The sequence below is a fragment of the Trichoplax adhaerens genome, genomic scaffold (genome assembly GCF_000150275.1).
Source record: "Trichoplax adhaerens TRIADscaffold_3 genomic scaffold, whole genome shotgun sequence".
NCBI classification, from domain to species: Eukaryota; Metazoa; Placozoa; class Uniplacotomia; order Trichoplacea; family Trichoplacidae; genus Trichoplax; species Trichoplax adhaerens.
Genome location: NW_002060945.1, coordinates 985,060 through 993,699, shown reverse-complemented (window position 1 = coordinate 993,699; position 8,640 = coordinate 985,060).

Here is an 8,640-nt window from a genome sequence, read left to right as displayed (position 1 = left end):
AATTGGATACGGAGAAAGTATAATGATATAATAAAATGAATTGATGGTAAAAACATAAAATATTGTTCATATTATGAACAAAAACGTCATTAGTAAGATGTCGGTATTAAGACTAGGATCAATACTATACAGTAAAATGTCAATTATAACGTCGTTGTCCAATAAAACTTTTAAATAACTTTTACTCAATAATATATTGTCATTAGAGTATAATAAAATTTCTAAGAATGCAATTTTTCAATTAAATACGCACTATACTATTGTTACCTCTACATTTTCTATAAATAACATAACGCAGAAATATGAGACATTTGGAATTATTCTTTTTAACTATTGCATTCTTCTATACAATTCTTCAAACTTACCTTCTCCAACTAGATTCTGCAGGCGGCGACAAATATAGCGGATAAGGAGAATTTAAATCGTTCTATTTGTCTTTGGTTAAGGAAAATTTTGCAAAGCAAAATGCTTCTATTTACCGTTATCTTATACGTATAGAATTTTTATAAAATTGCTAACATAGAACGGCATAAATCCAAATTACTATAATAGTAACTCATTTTGTACATACGTTACAATGTACGATCAGTGCGGCTATAATTGCAATACTATGAATCAATATTAAAAAAAATATTCGAGATGATTGAAGCATACTATTGGTTAAAATTCCATTAACACGATGAAATATTATAATACAGTATAACAATCATAAATGGTTGATACACAACACTAATAGAAGCTACTACAAAATAGATGGTGCGTGTCCAAAATGAACACAAGGTATAATAAGTAAAATTCAGTATTGCAAAAATCTTTTTTCTATCCTTTAAAAATGGCACAAAACATTCATGATCGCTAATATCCGGTAGATACTGCAATTAACTGTATACTGTAAGAATAAGACAGAGTCGACTGGTTTTTTGTTTAATCCTCTAAAGTAAGTAGAGAATGACGAAATCCGCTATACCAATACTATACAAACAATATAAGTAATGACTATGAAGTAGTAGATATCGTTTCTATCGATGATCCAAGTCAAGCATAGTTCGATATTATTTTATTGATGAAAATAATGTAGAGTAAGAAAATGGAATCAATACCAAGGATATTGTAATCCAAAGTGAATAATAACTTAGAATAATGGAATCTGTATAAGCACTTGCGTATAAAATTCCGTCTTTACATTTCATCATTTCTTCTATATTATGATTACCGTATAGTCATGGTACCCTAGCAAATGAATACAACTTTAAAAAGAATTAATATAGGATACTATTCGAGGACGATCATTTAAAATTGACCGACGTGGACTTGTACTGCGTGGTCTGTCCCTTTTGTCAAACAATAATTCACTGGAATGTCCTGCTCTTAAATGATTTAAATTATCTAAGGCTCCCTATTCATCATATAGAAGGAAAAAAGGGTAAGATTATTAATTAAAATAATAGAAATGTAACCCCAAACATACAACACCTTAATTATCAATTGGAAATAACATAACGATTGATGTAGTCTATCGGATAATTTAACAGTGTATTACTGTAGTAGATACGCTAATCCTAGCCCATTGCTGTCGATAGTAAGAATATAGAATCAAGCATATGCCACATGCTCGAGGGGTCTGATATTCATGCCAAAATGGGTGTCGTATCTCGATCAAAGGATTACAAGTAAAACAAGAGTGAAATGACGGCAACTTTTATCATTGCATTCTACATACAGCCTTATAATTCATTGTATGTAATGATAGGGGAAGAAGTAAAAGAAATGCCGATGTTGTCCAATAGTCAGTAGAGTCCTTTTCTGGTACTTTACTGTAGAAAGTCAACTTGTATCCTATCATCTAAAACGCTCGCTGGCTGTATTGCATACTACTAACAAGACATAGATCGTGTCTTGGCTAATCATTTTTTTTTCTTTTAAGTTCATTTAATTTAAGTCTTTATATCTACAACGATTAGATACAATCTTAACAAAAAACATCTGACGCAAACATAGGGACAAGCAGCTATGGTATACAGTAGGATACAGTACTATATAATGAATTTAAAATTGTTCATTTTTACTGTTATATTCATTTGAATAGTCATCAAAGTCAATTTTGATGTTTTTCTTCATGTTGACAGCAATACTTTGCAGTTATCGATCATCACACAAATAAACACGGTCGTAGACTATGTCCATTTGCAGAGTAGATTAAATTCAATTTGAATAGAGTAATAATGTCTATCCGTCCGCAATCGATTGAATTGTAGCAGTCGTATCGAGAGACGTCCATTGCAAATAAACTCGATTAGCGTATCGTAGCTGTAGTTTACTGCCTACGCATAGCAATATTTATTAATTATTCATGCAAGGTGTTAGCGTATGGTACTGTATTATATTCCACTCTTCATCATGTACATTGGCATAGGTAGAGGTCGCGACTTTTGCAAATACTGTACACTATTAACTTAACAGTAGATTCTATACTATTATACTGTCGATTCTAAGAAAGGGAGAGAAAGAAGATCTTCCATTGGCAATCAATCCAAGTCAATCGCTACAATCGTCAGTCATGATGGTCGAGTAGGTCCGATGTCCCGATTTTTTTTCACCAATCGAATCTCATACAATATTACAGCAGTATTTTCTTAGCCTATCGAATGATGACTATTGTATACTGTCGATTAATAGCAATCTAATGAATCCATTACGACAGAAAGCAAATAGGCACAACATGAATTTTGCCTTTGCTATCAAACTCCTGCCTACCTACGGTAGGTTGATTCTCCAGAGTGATCATTGCTACAGAGCAATTTAAAATTGATGACGTAGCTATAATGGGTAGTAAGCTAATACTGTCATTGATTTAACGTAGTAATTCAATTTAAGATCAGCTAAATTGTATCATTCAACTCCATTTTGAAAGACAATTTTGGACATTGATTTTTTTTTTTTTCATAAGGAACCCAAGCGCAAAGTGGCTTGGGATTTGGACGCAGTTTCACGCCTATGGCAGCAGCCATACGCTAGAAATGGCTGTGGTGTCAAGTCTCACTTGATACAGTAACCACCCTCCTTATACAGTGTACAGTGTACAGTACAAGGCATCCATGTGTACTGTAGCTGCGTACTGTAGTACGTACGGTATCAGGGACGGCCAAGACTAGTATTGGCCGTCCAAGTCTTTCATGAGGAAGTCACTACACTACAGTATACGGTACGTTTTGCGTCACAGTAGAGTAGAGTAGAGTAGGGTGATGGGGGGGTAGATCGTACAACATGCAGTACAATGGCGTGCAATATTTTGCCAGCAGCCAGTGAAATTTTTTCGCCCATCAATTTTCTATGGTCCAAAATTGAAATTGATTTATTTCTACATAGAAAGGAAACTATCCACGATCAATTGGCCTATATCAAACTTCATACTGCAATAGAAGAGTACAGTAGTGGATTGATGGAGGAAAAAATCACTCGTACAATTCAAGCCGCTTCCATTCGTTGCATACTACAGTCTATCGCTACGATACAGGTACAACGCATAGCCGTAGCAACAGTAGGAGAATGAAGAAGCCAAAGACGCCTCTGCAAAAAGCACACTAATGGTAGAAATTGGACTAGAGTAGAGTTCAAAGATACTATCATAGACGACTCAAAAATGAAAAATATCTACGTACTACTGTATAGTAAAATTTATTTAGAAAATAATGTAAAATAAATAAATAGCAGGTCCGTCATGAATGGCCAACTCGTTTGATCAGTAGATTAATTTTATCCCACAAAGACTTGACGACAGCTATCCAGGTTATTTCTCAAGTTAACGTCCATTGCTGACAACATGCATAAAAATGATGCCTTTTTGGTGATGTAAACAAGTACAGCAAGTACAGTACTCTATCGCTTTTTAGAAGAACATCATTTTCAATAACTGACTTTATGCTAAAAACTTTTTCAACCATTTTTTCAATGTAGAAATATCGTAACCAGTTCAATTGACGATAACAAAACGATAGCACGGCATGTCGTCTCCATCAACTGCATAGTATAAGCGACTAAGCGCTAAGCAGGAGGGTAAAAGAGTATACAATAATAATTATAATTAATAATCAGCAATTCATCATTTATCATCCATCATCAATTTATTGCCCAGACATTTCTTGCTGACTTACATCACTTTTAGCCTTCTATTTCACGAGCTACAGTATCGATCAATTGAATTCAACAAAAATGTCTACTCAAACTCGTTCATCCTCCCAACATAGTACTGTACAGTAGAATGGAAGTAGTCTCGGAGTCATGACAGGGACTTTTAGACAAAATCCTGCATTTTGTCTTTAGGAGTCCCTGGTCATGACTTGATACAACCCGCAATATTCAGTCACCGTCAGTGATATCGTATCATAGGGCAATGGAGATGGTACAAGTATACTGGATGTAATAAATTGGTTAATATTCTATTTTCTTGTATCAAATAGAAAAGGCTTTACCTGTAAATCGATAGTATTGTTTTCACCGCCAATATTCGGTAGCGATTCACTTCTGTAGCAATTGTTAATGATAGGTTGTCTATATGGTGGATGTAACTGTTGAAAAGAAAACTCATTATAAGTGTAGGAAGCAAAAACAGACAATGGCAAGAGGAATTAATGTGTATAGATACCCATCTTAAAAGGGAAAAATAACGTCAAAATTAAATGAGAGGAACAAAAAAATAAAACTGCATCACCGTATGCACAACATTCAATTTTACTCGGATTATGCTACTATCATCGTGCATCAATTTAACCGTATAGTACTGTAAAGGATGAGTAATAGCCTATAAAAATTGCACGTTTACGTAGATTGATTAACAAGTCAAAAGATACTCTATACAGTAAATACATCAATCGACGACACCCATCTCCCTTCTTTAAGTATCATCTCATTAGAATATTACTGGCTTCCAAAGTATTACATAAATCGAGGATTAAGTGAGACGAGAGATGTGGTTGATAGCAAATTCCTTTTCTATGAGAGGTATAAGTTTACAAACAGAGCGCAAACTTACTGGATAACTCGTTCACAATGTACTATGACAGGACAAGGATATCATGAAGTGTTGCAGATACAACGTAGCAATGATAATTAATTAATCGATCAACGTCTAGTGCTTATTCCACTCGTTAGCGATCAACCTGATCACAAAATTCAATCAATGTACAACGGCTAAGGTCAAGTACGAAGCAAGATACACTGTATAAAGGATGACAATAAGTGTAGAAAAAATAGGTGATAGGATATAGTGATCAGTCTAGCTTATGTCCACTCCAATAGTAATTCTCTACTATTCGTATTGTACGTACATTCTTCTAGCATAAGAGCTTTTTAATCACTTTTTATAAATATCCAAAACTGTTTTAGCAAATCAGCTACAATTTGCCATTTCTTCTTTTGACCCCAGTACACCAACTATAGCGGTTGAATCTGAGTGTAAAATACAATACTGACTGTAGTTCATTTCTCTAAACTAGGTATTACTTTATCAATTATAATGGAAAGATATAAGAGTGCTGTACAATCGTCAATAACGCCGTATATGATGCAGAGCACAATTCATTAAGATTACCAATACTTTTGAACTCAAATCTCAAAAAGAATGCAGTCAATAATTAGGTAGTAGATATTAGTCCCTCTAATACCGCATCTACAAGTATGGTGCATTGCAGCTGGATTGGATCTATTTTAAAATGCGCATAAAACTTCAATCGAATCGATGATACACTAATAACACTTAGGCAGTTGGCAGATTATGGTAAACGTAACAATTATCCTCACCTATGGAATAAGACTCAAAATCATTACTAGACAATACAAACACTACTGTACTACACAGAGTTAGGATCAAGAATGCTAAGTAATAACGAGGAGCACGCTATCGCTATCATCAATATTATTATTACTTTACTATCCAGTCAACTACTGTACATTACAGTCCTTTATAGATCGTTTCGACTTCAATCTGTATAATTATTACTAGGCTGCATCCACTCTAGTGATGTCGACTAACCAAGTCTATCTATCCATATACGTCCAGTCTATATAAAATTATGAAATTCGGGATGACTGCTGCTTCTAAAACTTTGAACGTTCAACTGTGCTGACAAAAAGTGGATATTAGAATGCGCTAACTGTACAAGCAAGCAGTTATCGTATGAAAAGTGGATTACCTACTAGAGTAATGGTGAGTTCCTACTTGTCTTATGCTGATGGAAAATTTTTAAAATAACGTCTGCGGGTACAAACTATAATTCATAGCCCATAGAAAGGATAATTGTACACGTAATATCCAACTTTGCTCGCTGTAACATCAACGGTAACTCAACTTGATATATTGTGTAAGGTAAAAATAACACAATTTGTACATCTACTTTGGAAAAGATTGATAATCACTTAAGGTTGACATTAACAACCCATAGAAAGGACCAAACGAAAACGATTGCTACCGCAAGCACAAGTAGAAAGAAGGCATCAAGATAATCAAAATCCCCTTCAAAGTAATACTTGAGACAAGAGCTTGTGGCAATCTACCAGAAAGAAAGTGATCTTATTCTAACATGATGCAGTCATCGACGATGAAGAACTGGCTGATATTTTAATACTATACTGTAAAAATAACGCTCGATCATGAAATATCACGGAGATGCGTGATCGCCTTTTACTCCGTTGTGTACTGTAAATACACCAGTCGCTAGAGTAGTACTGTACCACCACGTTGATACAGTATGCTAACCCACTGATGAAGTTGTTGTAGCATTATTTCCCCCCCGCAAAAAATAGAAAAGAAATAGGAAAAAAGAACCCTTTGGTGATAGTAGATAAAGTAATTGAAATCGTACCCTTGTAGCGGTATCTTTGGTAGTCTTAACTTCGCGCATCACTTGTTCAAATTCAGCCGTTTCTTCGGCCTGTCGTGTCTGGTGAAAGGCAATTCTGTCAACAAATCTACGGTTATTCGCCATTTTATTTTGGAGATGCTTTTTTTGTCCACAACCGTATTTGAGGTGGGATATCTGTCAGCGGAATACACGGTACTGTACACTACACGGTACTGTACACTACAGTTGGCCTATACAGTACCACGCTGTAATCGTCCACTTGGAGATCGTCATGATCAGGTCTACCTACAGTACGGCGTGGTACAGTGCTGTACAGTGAAAAGTACTGTAAGTACCAGTATCCTGATGATTGTCTTGAAGGGAAAAAAGATCTGTGTACTGTATGCAGAAGTCTACTGTACACAGTACAGTACGCTGTACTTTACAGTGTACAGTACAGTACTGTACTTGACTGTAAAATACTGTACTGTACAGTACACTATTTACACTACAGTCTACAGGTAATTTTTGTCAAATTTGACCTGCAGGCAAAACAAGTAAGACCTCACATATCTCATTTAAACCTCGATTATTTGACTTGGTTGCTACAATATGACCGTGCCTTCAATGTAGAACAGCACAGCACGTCAAGCGTGAGCGAGTGCCATCGCTCAAAGTGATTTTTCTTCATTCCTTTGGTGAGTAGCGACTACACTACAGTACAGTATTGCATTGTACCAGCGTACTGTACACTGTACGGGTCTCTTTCTACTTACAATGTACAGTACACTGGCTACAGTCTGTGCCGTTGTACTGTACACTGTACTCCAAGTGTTCCAACTACTTGGAAGAGGACATTCTAGTAGTCCGTGAGTGGCAAGTACGTACAGTACTGTACAGTGTACAGTATGTAAAATGCACATTGCGCAACATACTGTACACTGTACAGTAGGCACAATGGTAACGCAGGCCGTTGTGTAGTACTGTGGGACTAGGTCAAAAACTGCTTTTACTCTTTTGGGGGGATTGATTGATTTTACAGTCAGTACAAACGGTAGATTTAAGGAACTCAGAAATCACAATTCGTCATCAATGAACATTTTCGGCGTTTCCAATGTTATTGACTACAGTGTTTTACCATTCATTTTCCCCTTTTAGTTCATGGTAAACCATTTTCTGCCTGCTTCCCTGTTGATAAAATGAATCCAGTGGCACAGCATTCAGATTATTATTATTGTTGTTTTTATTTGTTTACATTTTACATTGCACCACAGAGTCCACGCGGACATGTAGTACACTACCGACATTGAAATGGAATCATTTTTTAGCGCACATGCAGTGAAATGCTATAGTACTTTGCCGACGTAATTTTTCATGCCAATTCTCTTGTCACTTTTGTTTACTATCCACTTTTTCTTAGCAGTCTGTGTAGTACAATCCAGCAATAGGTAGGCGTATACTGTAAGACACATGGATGACAGTGAGTAATTACAATAAGTATGCTCATATACCTGACCAATCACTCTCATTTCGCACCATAATAATGTCGCCATCGACGATACTTTGCTACCTACTTAGTGTGTACGACTCAACAGTTAAAACAGGACATCATACTGTGTATTCGCTTCCTTTCTGAGAGCAGCAACGACTAGATACCTCATGTACAATTGCATCATCAACACCGGCAAACGTTTGTTGAAGGATGCAGTCAATATACGCATATTGCACTGTACTATACTGTACAGTACTGCTGTATACTGCAGAAAGAAAACGCCTCAGCCTTTCAGAAAAAATCCATAATTAT